The 14,218-nt window shown below is 49.9% G+C and overlaps 1 protein-coding gene across 2 annotated transcripts in view; it reads left to right on the plus strand.

Moving 5' to 3' along the window:
- Positions 1 to 6,771: 6,771 nt before the first annotated feature.
- The window catches only part of GJC2 (gap junction protein gamma 2), a 34,124-nt gene continuing 26,677 nt past the window's right edge, over positions 6,772 to 14,218 (plus strand). The window contains exon 1 of one of the 2 annotated variants that reach the window (XM_071560548.1): positions 6,772 to 6,820. The gene's annotated coding sequence lies outside the window, so the exon portion shown is untranslated. Of the gene's footprint in view, positions 6,821 to 10,029; positions 10,133 to 14,218 lie in introns of those variants that run through there. The other variant, XM_071560546.1, reaches the window with a different exon arrangement.

Genomic DNA, 14,218 nt, shown 5'->3' on the forward strand with positions numbered 1-14,218 from the left:
AAGGAAACCTCAACCTGGGCAACCCTTTTAGCCCCTCACTTGCTTTCACAAACATGATTTGAGGATTATTTTGATCATTTCTCTCTCTTGGACTGTTTAATTACATCTTTCCTAGATTTCCTAGAAATATTCCTTCCTTCCTGTTGCTTGGTTCTAACTTTGGTAAAACAAGCTGGAAAATCCTGCGTGGATTCAGTTTGAACCTCTATGTCCAGGCTCTTCCTGCGCCATCAAGTGATGGACTGTGATTATTTTTTTTTTGTCCTGAATCGTGGGATTTTTTTGTTACACTCTGAGGGACACGTTTGCAATGGGCAAAGGTCCCCTCTAGATGGCAGATGTGACAGCGGGAACGCGCCGGGATCGGAGCGGCGGAGCAGCAGAGCCGGCGGGGCAGGACACGGCGTTGGGCTCGGTCCGGTGGGCTCCGGCCACCCCGTGGGACCCACCGTGCCACCACCACGTGGCAATGCCCATTCCCTGCCTGCTGCTCCCTCCTGGCAGCGCCTCCAGCTCAGCCTTCGCACATCCCTGCGGGAAAGGTGAGTGGTACCCAGGAAGCGGCGATGATGCTCCAGTCCTTGGCAGCGCTTGGAAAATGGAAAAAAAAAACCCGAGTCGTTTGGGTTCCTGGCATTCCCCTTCCCTGCGGGAAGGGAGAGGGAAGTCCAGAACAGCCCGGCCTTTTCGGGTGACCTGCTGTGGCTGCCAGAGCCCATCGGAGAACGCCTGGATGGCCGGGGCTAATGGGAGGTGACGGGATGACCGTCGGGGTGGGGATGGGCAGCAGAGGGACTGGGAGCAGCTGGTGGAGCTGGGCTGGGCACCAAAGGGGTGGCACGGCTGGGGAGCATTCCAAGGAGTCATTCTGGGAGCTGTCAGTGCCCCTGTGCAGGTCTGGTGTTTCAGAGGGGCCGGGCTGTGCATCGAATCCCAAAACAGAGTGGGTGAAGGCACTTGTTGAAATGAGTTTAATTCCTTCACCCTCAAAAATGGGATGTTTATTAATTGCATTTGCAACCATAAATACCTCTGTGGATCCATGGTGTTGGTGTTGGCTCGTTGGGAAACTCCATTCCCACACTGAGCAGTTGTGGCAGCTCCCAAATTCTGGGTTCTCCACAACTGCAAACGATGGTTCCTGGTGCTTGGTGTGGAGCTGGGATTGAGGGATCAGACAGGCAAAGGGAGGGTCAGGAGCCTCCCTCCCCAGGGGCTGTCCGTGATTAAAGATGCTCCTCCTGAAGGATCCTTTTTCCCACCCAGGACATCTTCCAGGTAGGAAGGTGCTATTCCCATCTTGGAGTACATCCAAGCCAAGGAAACAGGCCTGCTCCTGGGTTGCTTCCAGAAATGTCAGAAAAAGGGTTTTTATATAACTGTGTTTTCACTGTTCCATCAGACTGGGATAAAAGTGGACAGATTTCAGCTCTGAGATGCTTTGGGAAATGTGGCAGCACCTCATCCTACACCCCTGCAGGAGGAGCCACACTGGGACAAAGCTGGGATAGAACCTGCTCTGAGAGCTCTCCCTGGCTGGGCTGGGGGTGATTTGGAGCTGATGTCAAAGAAAGAACAACTTCCTGTAGCACTTTTACTTCAAAGCTGTTGCTTTGCAGTCGTTATCTTGTGGGTTTGTGCTGAATCTGGGCAGACACACCACTTTTGGGGAAAAGACTGATCATCTTTCTCCGATTTTTTTTCAATTTTCCTGCCCATCCCAGCTCTTGGGCAATAGAAATATCCCTTCAAGGAGAGAACGTGGGGTTTAGATGCACTGAAACCCTGCCTGGGAAGGATGTTGTGCAGGGATGCACGAGGGCAGGCAGTCCCTAAAGCCCAAATCCTCCTGGGGGAAGCCAAGAAAAGCAGGAGCCACACTCCAGGACAGCTTCAAGCAGCCAGAATTATCCCAAAGCCCATTTGTCCTCATCCTGATGAGCCCACGGTCCAGAGACTTGTCCTTGCCGTGGTTTTTCTTGGCATCCCAGGGCTGTTGGAGGCAGCAGCTCTGATTTCCAGGCTTCCTTCCATGCCACTGCAGGAAGGCACCGCGGGGCAGAGCCAGCCTGGGAAATAATTGGGCAGCTGGCGTAGAAAATGAGCAGTGAGGGGGAAAAAGGAGGAGGAATAACCCTGATTTTCCTGCTTGTCCATCAGTGTCGGGCTCGCTCTGTGCCCGTTTCCAGCGGCAGCGCTGGGATTGAGCATCCCAGGTGTGGAATTGGGGTGGGATGTGCTGGTGTTGGTGCTCAGGGATGGTGTGTCATGAGTAGAGCTGTGCCTACAGTGATCTGAGCGCTGGCCCAGGTTTTCCTGGGAGAAAAATCTCTCAGGATTTTCTGGAGAGGGTGTTCAGTGCTCAGTGGGGTTAGTGCTGTCTGATCCCACGTCCAAGGGGGTCCAAGGGTACCAATTTCCATCTCTTTTGGAAAAAAAGCATGTTTTTCTGCTCTCTCCAGTGTGATGAAAACCTCTTATAGGGAATCCTCTGGCACCTGTGTGGCCTCAACCAGGAGCTGGGAGGTTTAGTGCAGGAAATTTGGGATGCCATCCCTCTCCCTGGCATCACAGAGTGAGACCTGCTGATGCTCCCACAGTGCAAAATCCTCTGGCATCTCCCAGACACTGCTCCAGTGTGGATGAGGAGCACTGTGGGAGCAGAGGGAGGTGGGCTTGGGATGGCTTTCCCCAGCTGAGGAATCCAGCCATGGCAGGCTGTGGGCTTTTTGTGGGAGGGCTCCCGCTGGGATGGGTCTTGTGGTGACTGATTTGATCCATGCCAAGGCTGGCAGAGCTCAAGAAGCCTTTGGATGATAGTCTGGGACCTGTGGTGTGACTCTTGGGGATGCTCCTGTGCAGGGTAAGGGGCTGGACTCAATCTATGATGCTTGTGGGTGGCTTCCAACACAGCATATTCTGTGCCCAGGTATCCTGATGCCCTTTGTGTTCTCCCACAGGACAGGGAGGTGACATCCACATTCCAGCTGCTGCCACCTCACCCTGAGACACTGACCAGCACCAGCAAGGCCAACAGCAGGTGGGTCCCACAAGCCCACACCAGCCAATCACCTGATCCAGGTGGGACTCAAACACATCCGTGCCAGCACCCTCATGCAGGGCATTACCCCTCCAGGGGTATTCCTGATGGCACTGCTGCTGGGAAGGATCTTGTGTGGAAGGATGGAGTTCCCCCTCCAGCACAGGGTGGATCATGGCACTGGATGCTCCAGGGCACTTGTAGGTGCTCCAGAAGGATCAGAGCTGCCCTGGCAGCCGGACCAGGCTGTGCCAGCCTTGCTGGGTGCTGTATTTGGGTCAGCCACATCGACTGGATGTGCAACTGTGTCATCCCTGGAGAGCGCGGGACGCCGATCCATAACCGCGGCTCCGGCTGGGATGGCACGCACGGCCAAGAGCTGGTGCCCACCCCCTGCCCACCCAACCCAGCCCCCAAACTGGCCAGTCCAGCACAGCCTCAGCTTTGCCCAACAACACCAGCTGTGATTCCTCTTGTCCTGGCCACGACTCCAGCCCTGCAAATGCCACGAGCCATCTGCAATTCCGATGGTACCGGTTGCCACCGCACAAGGGCTGGAACAACCGGATGCTTGTGAAATCAGGGATGCATCCCCCCCTCCCTCACTGCCTGATTTCTCTCTGTCCAGGCACAGAAAGAGGGAGCAACAGGATGTTTTTCCGGATCTTATTTTCCCTGTCTCCGGAGATGTGAGGAGGGGATAAAAAGGGAGGCAGGAAAGGCAAAATTCCAGTATCCAGGTGGAGCTTGGGAAATACGTAATAATTTCCACATAGAGGGGATGATTTTAATGAATGCAGGTGGGAATAAGACTCCTGGAGCCAGGTCCAGGGGGCACAGGGAAGGACAGGGCCACTGTCCTCCCACAGTGCCCAAGTTTTCAGCCCTCAGATATTCCCTGAAGGATCAGGAGTTGCTGCTCCTCTTTGTATCAGGAAATTCTTGGTGGAAAATGAAGTGCCTGTGCGGTGGCAATCCAGCCACAGGGATGTCCCTGGCTCCCCAGTGCAAAGTCAGCATGGAAATGATGGGGAAAACTCCTCAAAACCACAGGAGCAACACTCCAGTTCCCCCAGTTCCACCAGCAATGTGCTGACCTGGATATACTGGGTACAGGATGAGGAAAAAAGGGTGGCTTATCATTTTTCCTGGTTGGAAGTGCAGGATACTCGAGCTGCATCCCTTGCTTTGACCATGGTGGTGGTCCTATAGTCCCTCCTGGATACAGAATGGGGAGAGAAAACCACCCCCCAGTTTGGGTGGAGGGGGAGAACTGGTGTCACAGCCCAGAGCAGTGGGATAATCTCCCTGCCTGGAGCACATCCATGGGGTGGGAGTGCCTGTCAGACACTTCCCCTGAGCCAGGAGGGGTGACCTCACATGGTCCATCGATTCTGTATCCCATTGCTAATTATTGCAGTGGCTTGACCTGAGGACCCAGCGAGCTGGAACGCCCTCGGTCATCCCAGCCCAGAGCTGGGAACATCCCCTCTGCTCCCTGCTCCGAGTGCTGCCTGCACTCCCTGCCCCTCCAGCATTCCCAGGAGCAGCCTGGCTCCATCACAGCAGCATTCCCACATTCCATCTGCCTTTATAGGCATCCTTTTCTTCTAATACACTGTGTTTTATGCACCCCTGTCCTCTTCCAAGCACAGAGGCTGCTGTTCCTTGGGACCATCCTGCTCCTTGGTGGCTTCTCTGGGCTCATTGCTGGTTTTATTGCTGAAAACCTGATCCCCCTTGTCCTACAGGGGAAAAAATTCACCAGTCTTCTTGCAGTAGTTCCTTGTGTTTCCAAGGATGGGCAGGATCTTCCCTGGTGCCTTCCCACGGCCTTGGCTGCTGCAGATGTGCCCTGGAAGCCTCTGAGAACATTTTGGCTCAGTTCTGTCACCACCTTCCCATTTAATAGTTGTATTTATCAATAAGGTCTTCCTGTTCTTCACCAGCCTGACCAGAGACAGCTCATCCTCCCCTGGTGCATCCCATCCTCCAACCCACTGCCCAGAGGACCTGTGGCTGCCCCATCCCTGGAGGTGTCCAAGGCCAGGCTGGACAAGGCTTGGAGCAACCTGGGCTAGTGAAAGGTGTCCCTGAGATTGGCTCAGTTGGTTAAAACTTGGTTGAAATAATGCCCAAGGTCATGGGTTCAATCCCCTCTGTGGACCATTGACTTGAGAGTTGGACTCGATGATCCTTATGGGCCCCTTTCCAACTCAGAATAATCTGTGTGTGATTCTGCCCATGGCACAGGATGGTGTGACGTTCAGATCTGCTTAATTTTTTATGCAGATTGAACTACAAGTTCGAATCATTCTCTTGAGCAAAATTAAAACTCAAACAAGTTATCTGTAAATACCAAAAACTGATTTTTATTAATTGATTGCGAGAGAGATGCGAAAGGAAAAGAGGAAAAATAAGAAAAGTTAGGAAAAATGCTTAAGATTATTTATAGAAGCAGAGAAAAGATACCACCATGAAAAACTACTTGAGTGCCTTATCCATGTAACTGAGAGGAAGGGGGGGGGAGATGCAGATGCTCTCTCTGTTTCTGCCACGATGTTATCTCTTGGCTGCAAGAGGATTGTGAGTCTTTGAACTGCAAAATGCAGTTATTTCCCCTCATGACTGGACCGGCTTCTGGAGTAGCTGCAAAAGAGGGTGCTTTATTTTAGCCTGTAAGAGAAAAATTCAGAGAAAGGATATACCTCCACAGACAGTCACAGACTATTCAAGCTGGCAGGCAGTCTCGCTCTAGGCCGATGCCCTCCCCAGGCTGACAAGCAGTCTCTCCTTCGAGGCAGATGACAGCTGGTGGTGTTGGAAGAAAGGTAAGACGAGCTGAGAGGAGAGATCCGAAGAAGACTAGGCGAGGCTTCCTAGTTTCTCCTTGCCTCTTGTTCCTCCAACTTTTGAATTCATCTTCAGGTTTTTATAATGCTTTCTTAATCTCTACACATGTTTTTTGGCACGTGGTCAGGTCCAGATGTGGGAAACTGATCACAAAAGCAGGATTTTCTGGCAGGAAGTATTTCCTTGAGAAAGCTTTTCCACTAAAGCTGACATAGCAATGTTAGCAGAATGTACTGAGAGGCAGAAAACAATGGAGAAACATATTTTTGACTTGTTTACCCGCTACAGATGGGCTTTAAGGTCCCTTCCAACCCAAACCATTCCATGATTCTGTGATCTCAGTGGACACCTCCAGCTCCTCAGTGTGCTCCTTCCATGGATGCCACTTCCAGATGTAGAGTCCCGATGTAGATCCCAACACAGCACCATGGGGAGCATCCATCTGTTTTATCACTGAGCTATTAACACCTGTTCTCAACCCAACCCTCCCACCACCCTGATGTATTTTACCCAAGATCCCCTTTCCTCCTTCTCTTGGAGGAACCTCATGCCAGGCACCAGCACAGCAGCCCTGCCAAGGCAAAACTTGGGATCTCTCCTGCCCTGGGAGGAAAACAAAACCTCCAGCTCCACTCCTGGGGCGGGATAAAACCTTTTGGGAGCTCCCAGAGGAGCAGAAGCTTCACCCCGTGCCACCACACAGAGAATCTACAGCTCTGGGTGGGGGACACAATGGTGCCATTGAGCGTGGACACTGAAACGCTGCCGTATTGTGCCTGGCAGAGAGATTCCCGGGAATAATCGCCTCCTCCCTGGCTTTGTTGCAGGGCTGGGCCGGTCCTGCCTCAGGGCTTTTCCCCACGGAGCTCTCCGGTTATGCGGTGAAGACCCGCAGCTCAGAGGCACCTTTATTCCTGCCTGGGAAAGGTATGGCTGGAATAACCCCCTGCCGGCTGGAATGGGCCCCTGGGGCTGGGGCTGGGTGGGAGAAGTGGTGGATTTGGGAGCAAAAGGATGCTCTGCTCCTCATCCTGAGGGGCTGTGTCACTCCATTGATCCTTGTAATATATTGTATATGTAGTGTAATTTTTATAAATCCCATTGTTTTAGACATCCCATTTTTTAGAGATCCCATTTTTTTAGAGATCCTACTTTTAGAGATCCTTTTTTTTAGAGATCCCATTTTTTTAGAAATCCTTTTTTTTTAGAAATCCTATTTTTTAGAGATCCTATTTTTTAAGAAATCCTATTTTTTAGACATCCTATTTTTTTAGAGATCCCATTTTTTAGAGATCCCATTTTTAGAGATCCCATTTTTTTAGAGATCCTACTTTTAGAAATCCTATTTTTTAGAGAAATCCTATTTTTTAGAGATCCCATTTTTTTAGAAATCCTATTTTTTAGACATCCCATTTTTAGAGATCCTATTTTTTAGAGATCCCATTATTTAGAGATCCCATGTTTTTAGAAATCCCATTTTTTTAGAGATCCCATTTTTTAGAGATCCCATTTTTTAGAGATCCCATTTTTAGAGATCCTATTTTTTAGAGATCCTATTTTTAGAGATCCCATTTTTTAGATATCCCATTTTTTAGACATCCCATTTTTTAGACATCCCATTTTTTAGACATCCCATTTTTTAGAGATCCTATTTTTTAGAGATCCCATTTTTTAGAGATCCCATTTTTTTAGAGATCCCATTTTTTAGAGAGTCCATTTTTTAGACATCCCATTTTTTAGATCCCATTTTTTGAGAGCTCCCATTTTTAGAGATCCTATTTTTTAGAGATCCCATTTTTTAGAGATCCCATTTTTTAGAGATCCCATTTTTTAGAGATCCCATTTTTTAGAGATCCCATTTTTTAGAGATCCCATTTTTTAGAGATCCCATTTTTTTAGAGATCCCATTTTTAGAGATCCTATTTTTTTAGAGATCCCATTTTTAGAAATCCCATTTTTTAGAAATCCTACTTTTTTTTAGAGATCCCATTTTTTAGAGATCCTATTTTTTTAGAAATCCTATTTTTTAAGAAATCCTATTTTTTAGACATCCTATTTTTAGAGATCCCATTTTTTAGAGATCCCATTTTTTTAGAGATCCTATTTTTTAGAGATCCTATTTTTAGAAATCCCATTTTTTAGAAATCCTACTTTTTATAGAGATCCCATTTTTAGAGATCCTATTTTTTTAGAAATCCTATTTTTTAGACATCCTATTTTTTAGAGATCCCATTTTTTAGAGATCCTATCTTTTTAGAGATCCTATCTTTTTACAGATCCTATTTTTTTAGAGATCCCATTTTTAGAGATCCTACTTTTAGAAATCCTATTTTAGAAATCCTACTTTTCAGAGATCCTATTTTTTCAGAGATCATACCAAAAGTCAACACCACGAGCAGCGAAAAGTATCTCATCTCTTTTTATATGAAATACTTTGTGTTAAATATGTGCCTAAGCTACAGAAACTCGACTCTTCTTGCAGTCTGGACAATCCCTTAAGATTCAGATCCCAGGATTTTGCTTGGGATTATTTCAAAGGGGGCTGAACGACACTTTGCTGTGGGTCTGACACAAAGCAGGGCTGAGATTTTTTAGGAGCACATTGAAGGTTGTTTTCAAGCTGGGCACCTCCACAAGCATTTCCCCCGTGCAGTTTCCGGTGGGAATGGGGTGGTTTCCTTGCCCAAAATCTGCTTGAAATCCTCAGATTTGGGCTGAACTTTGGGCTTGTGACCGTGTCAAGGGCAGCAGCAGCTGCAGGAGCAAGAGCTGTGGTGATGTCTCCCTTCTCCCTCCTCCTCCTCCTCTATCCCTGGAGCATCCCATGAGCTGATTTCCTCTTGGAAACTCCTTCTGGGAGCACATCCCCCCCCTGCACTCTCAGCCAGGCTGTTTCCCAGCTTGTTCCTTCCCTAAAGCAGCTGCAGAGCAGAAACACACTTGAGAAATGAAATAAGAGCATGAAAACTTGGCTTGCCCATCCCAGGAGAAAGGAGACATCTCTTTAAAACCAGGAAAAAAACAAGTTATTTTGAGTAGTTTCACATGGTGGGAGCTACTTAAGGCAGGCTGAGGATCATGTGGGATTAGGAGGTTGGAGACCCACCAGATTTTAAAGGTTTAGGGTCTTCTTCATGCTGGATTTGCTAAATTTTGGGGTGTTTCTTTAATTGCAGTGAGTAAAACCTCACTGATTTGGGCTCCTGGAAGCCAAATCTCACCTCCCAGCACGGGGCCTTTAAGGAAAACATCAATTTTTGTGAGATCAGCCATAAAATCATGCGAGCTGGCAATGGGAGGAACAGATAACGACGTGCCAGAGGTTGCACCCTCTGGATGGGGCAATTATTTAATCCCTGGGTTCGAGTGAGGGGCAACATCCCAGAGACCTGCACAGGGGGGAAAAATCCCTGTGGCAGAGAGAAAGAGGGGCTGGGGGAGGAGGAAAATGTCCCTTCTGTCCCCTTCCAGCTGTTTTCCCTTCCAGCTGTTGCCCACAGAGCCAGGGCCACGTTTCCAGCTGTTCCCCCTTCTGTGCAAGGGAAGGGAAAAGAGGGGATGAAGAGGAGACTCTGCTCAACATAAAATACTAAAAATCTGAAGTTTTGGCACCAGGCACTGCTTTGGATATAAAAACTGAGGGGGGAAAAGTAAGTTTTTTGGTGGTGCTGGAGTTTGTCTGTGTAGCTGGAAGGACAGGGTGAGTTTCCAGCCGATTTTCTGTTCAGCTTCACTGCTGTTGGAGCAGAAAGGAAAAGAAATTCCAAACAAGAAGGAAACATTCCTTATCCTGCTGCAGCACCTCTGCTTCCCTTCTCCAAGGAGCTCTCCCTGCTATTTTTAGCCCTAAACCTTTAGGCTATTTGAATTTTTTTTTTCCATAAGCACTGCTCTTGGCTCTCGAAGAATTCACTGTATTTTTTTTTTAAATGGGATTTTTTTTCGGGTGCTTAGAAGGAAACTCAAAAAACTAAGAGGAAACTAAAGGAATCCTTGGCATCCCAGGGAAGGATGGGTTTGCAGTGAGATCCAGAGGAGCTTTCCTGGCTCGGGAAGGCTTCCCTAGTGGAGCCCTCCACGTCACCATCTCCAGGCTGGAGCAGCGGGAAGAGCCCGAGTTCAAAGGGGTGGAGGGAGAAGCGGATCGGGAGCTCTGCCTGCGGCTCCGGGCGGGGACAGCGACCCGCAGCCAGCCAGGATGGGACTTTTTTTGGGAAGGACTGAGCCCGGCGCTTCTCTGTATGTTACTTTTTGCTTTGTTTCGTTTTGTTTCCCCTTCTTCCCACCTCACTTTGTGTTGTTTTGCTGATGAGTTTTTAGCTTGGCTGAATCCCAGCACTTCACAGATCCCCTCCCTTTGCTTCAACCCCTCTCTGCGCCCACCCTGCCCTTCATTTTCTGCCCTTTGCCCACCGTTTGGGTGGGAAATGTGTTTGTTGTGACTAAATGCCCACGAACTGCCTTTCCTGCCGGTGGGAGAGGCACCACATCCCTATTTGGCATCAGCTTCGTGCACTTTGTTGGTGTAAATCGTCCCCCAGCAACCAGGGCAGAGCAAACCCACCTCCAGGGAGTCTGGGGTTGAACTGGCACTGGTTGGGCTTTTTCCTCATGGAAAAAGGAAGAATTCCTTCCCTGGGAGGGTGGGCAGGCCCTGGCACAGGTTGCCCAGAGAAGCTGTGGCTGCCCCATCCCTGGAAATGTCCAAGGCCAGGTTGGACAGGGCTTGGAGCAACCTGGGAGAGTGGAAGGTGTCCCTGCCCATGGCAGGGGGTGGAATGAGATGATCCTTAAGGTCTCTTCCAACCTAATCCATTTTGGGATTCTCGGAAACTTCTCTGTTCTTTGGGACCTTCTGGCCAATCCCTGTCCCAAACCTCCTCCCATTGCAGAGCACCAGAGGAAGATACTTCATGTTCTGCTTTTCCTGCTGCTCCTGGGTTCTATTTCTGAGGTTTGGGGTCTGCATCCTGCTTTCTTTGAGATCATCAGCTTAGATCCTCAGGCTCCTGCATCACAAGCTGGTCTTTAAGGACCAGGCATGGGCAGAGAGCAGCGTCCACAGGAGCTCATCCCAGCAGAAGGTGTGGATTTGCAGCTGGTGTTTCTAACCTATGGACAAAACATCCATTGATCTTCTCTGTAAGGTGCTTTTGGATTGTTTTTAAAGTAAGTTTTCCAAGTTTTCACCCCTCACAAAGGATGTGTTCCATCCTGGGCAGCATCACCAGCAGTGGCAGCTCAACCTGCTCCTTGGTGGCCTCATGTCCTTGGCCAACCAGCCCTTCCTTGAGAGAAAACTCTTCTCTTGGCTACCCAACAGCCAGGATGTTCCTCTGGAGTGGGATCTCCAATCTGTATCCCTCATCTGCACCTCGAGGTCCTGAGATGAGTTTCTTGTGGAGATGCTGCTGGATTTTTGTCACCTTTATTAGTCCCACCCTTTTAAATCCCTAAGATCTTCCTTGTAGTTAATGAGTGACCCAGAGCTACGTCCCTTCTACCTCCAGATCTCTGCAAACTTTGTTTCAACCAGTATTTGTCCAAAGGGTTTCCTGGAGAGAGGGGCTGGAAGGAGCTCCTGAACCCTCCTTGTTCATGCCTGGGAAGGTTTTTGTCTCTCCCATGCTGGAGGCTCCATCTCCTCCCATCCCAAAATGCCCTTTCCATCTATCCCAAGCACAGGAGCTTGGCTTAATGAATTGATTTAAGCTGTGCTTAATGGGACAGTGTTGTGTTGAGTAAACAAGCCCGCACTCCAGGGAGGGACACAGAGCCTTAGGAGGCTACAGCCATCATGTTCTTTCACCCAAATTACCTTGGAATGCCACAGGAGGGCAACCTGTCCTGTGTCCAAAGCCTCCTTAGAAAGCTGGAGGAAGGAAATGCATCCTAACCCAGCTCAAGTGAGTCACTGATGGGTGGGAACAGGAGAAAAGGGGATGAGGCTGATGGGGAATCTGAGCCTTGTGCTCTTCCTTCAAGCTGTGAGAGCTATTTCTGAGACAATCCTTGGGATTTATCCAAGACCAAAATACCAGGAGATTTTTTTTTCAGTGTGTGTAATGAGGAAACTCCTCCTTGTCCAGCAATCCACGGCGGGGTTGGAGCACGTCGTGTGCCGTAATTCCTGCAGGTCCTGGTGCTGCCAAGGACTCTCCTCTCCTGGAGCTGAGGCTTCGTTTGGAATCCTTCCACCCAATGTTCATCCAACCAGCCCAAGGGTCATTTTTAAGGCCACACAACTCCCTTTGACCTGGTTTGTTCCTTGGAGATTGTGCTGACCAGCCATGTGGTTTCTGCTCCTCAGTGCCAGGAAAAGGGAAAATAAAGGAGCTTGTGTGGGGTTTCTGCACGTCATTGCTGAAACCTGGGGCTGTAGCAGCAAAAAAACCCCCAAAACAAACAGGGAAAATGGACAGAAAAGGAGGAGCCCCATCCCATGAATTGATTAAGGCACATGGGGATAAATTGTTATTCCACCTCTGACTTTGTTGGAGCAATTGATCTCCCTGCCTTGCCCTTTCTTTGGTGTTGTGGGTTGTCCCCTTGTGGCTCTGGCTGCATCCTCAGAAGGTGAGGATCCCATGGCCCAGCCTCAGGTGCCTTGAGGTGTCCCTGAGGAATGAGGTGACTTTATCAGGACAAGCCAAGCCCTTGAGCAGGTCAGCAGAGCTCCTCCAAGAGCTGCACATCCTCTTCTGTGCTCTGACTTTTCACTTCTTTTCCATCCTCCTGGTAGGAGGCCAACTTTTCCAGGTGGGTAGGGAGATGTGAGAGATGCTGAGGAAGGTGGGACTGGTGGGGATCTCAGGGGTGAGTTGTGCAGTCCCAGGAGGGCAGAGGCTGAAGGTACCTGAGGAGGTCACAGAGCAGGTCCAGCTTTGATGTTGGATGAAGCTGCTCAGATCCCTGTCCAGTCACGTTATCTTCAAGGTGAAGGTCCCACCAGCTCCCTGTTCCACTGTTTCTTATGGAGGCTTTTATTTCATATCCAGTTGTTTTTTTTTTTTCTGGCTGCGTCTTGTCCTTTCCTGGTGTATTTTTGAGCCATTTGCTGAGGACCCTCAACACCCCCCAAGAGGGACTGTCCCCAAACTCAACCCCCTCAACCCCATCATTAAAGACATTCATCATTCTCATCCCTGAGAGATGCCACCACCAGCTTGGGAGCACCAGGGGTGGCACCTCTGCAGGAGCCAGGATGGTGGGGAGGTCACAAGACCTTGTTTTCCTGGTGGATTTACACCCTTCATCCTCATTTCTCAGAGATAAGGTCTGTTTTGTCAGAGCAAGGACTGGGGGATCTCAGCACCTCCCCAAGATGTTATTTCTGTCCTGGAGCTGTACCAGAGCCTGCCTTGTGTGAAGGGCCTTTCAAGCACAGGGTGGAGGCCAGTGAGGCACCGAGCCCATGTGAGCCCATCACTGGATACACAGCCCAGAAATGTGGTTTATCCCCTGCTGTGGCCAAACCATCTGGGATCAGGCACCCCTTCCAGTTCCAGCCCAGCCCTGAGAAACTCTGGGTGCTTAAATCCCTTCTCTGTGTCCCCCTCTGGATTGAGGCAGAGTTAATCCAACCCATGACCCCAGGTAATGGTTTCCAGCCCCGAGAACACCCTGCCGTGCATCGGAAGCCTCTGCTCCGGAAACCTGAAGCCAATTCAAACACCAACCGAACCAAATTCCTCCAGGCACGTTTTTATCATCCCTTTCTTTTTTTTTTCTTTTTTTTTTTTTTCCTGCCGAGGACAATGGGTTTGCTCAGTGCTCTGCCCAGCCCTTTCCTCTGCGTTCCCAGACAGAAATAGTTAACCAGGTTCACTAAGGAATGAATGTCCTGGTTTCCTTTCCAGGGCAGGCAGTTCCCGTTGCCTCTCCCCAGCCCCGGGGAGGAGCCGCTCTCCAGTGACATGATGCAAGAGCAGACGATGTCTCCCTGGCTCTGGCTGTGTTTCGGTGACCCCGTGGCCTTTGCAAGCACTGCCAGGTCCCCCCGGGGGCCTTTCTGCAGCACGAGAGCAGCGCTTTGCTCTCCTCTTGTGATCCGTGGGATGGGAGCACCTCGTGGCTCCGGGGGCAGATGTTGAGCCAGACCCGGCTCTGGAGAGTTTCGAGTCAGAACAGATCAAGCTGATAAAAAGGATGCGATGCTGGGGGAAGAGAAGGGGAGGAGAGAGGGGGAAAGATGATGCCATGGGCACTGCAAAGCAATCCCTCATGTAGAAACAACCTCAGTGCAGAGCGTGGCTTTTCCTGGGGGTTGTGGTTGGATCCCCCGGGAAAGGGGAGACCGCCAGGGCCAGAACCTTGTGCTGACCT

This window comes from Pithys albifrons, chromosome 7 (assembly GCF_047495875.1).
Source record: "Pithys albifrons albifrons isolate INPA30051 chromosome 7, PitAlb_v1, whole genome shotgun sequence".
NCBI classification, from domain to species: Eukaryota; Metazoa; Chordata; class Aves; order Passeriformes; family Thamnophilidae; genus Pithys; species Pithys albifrons.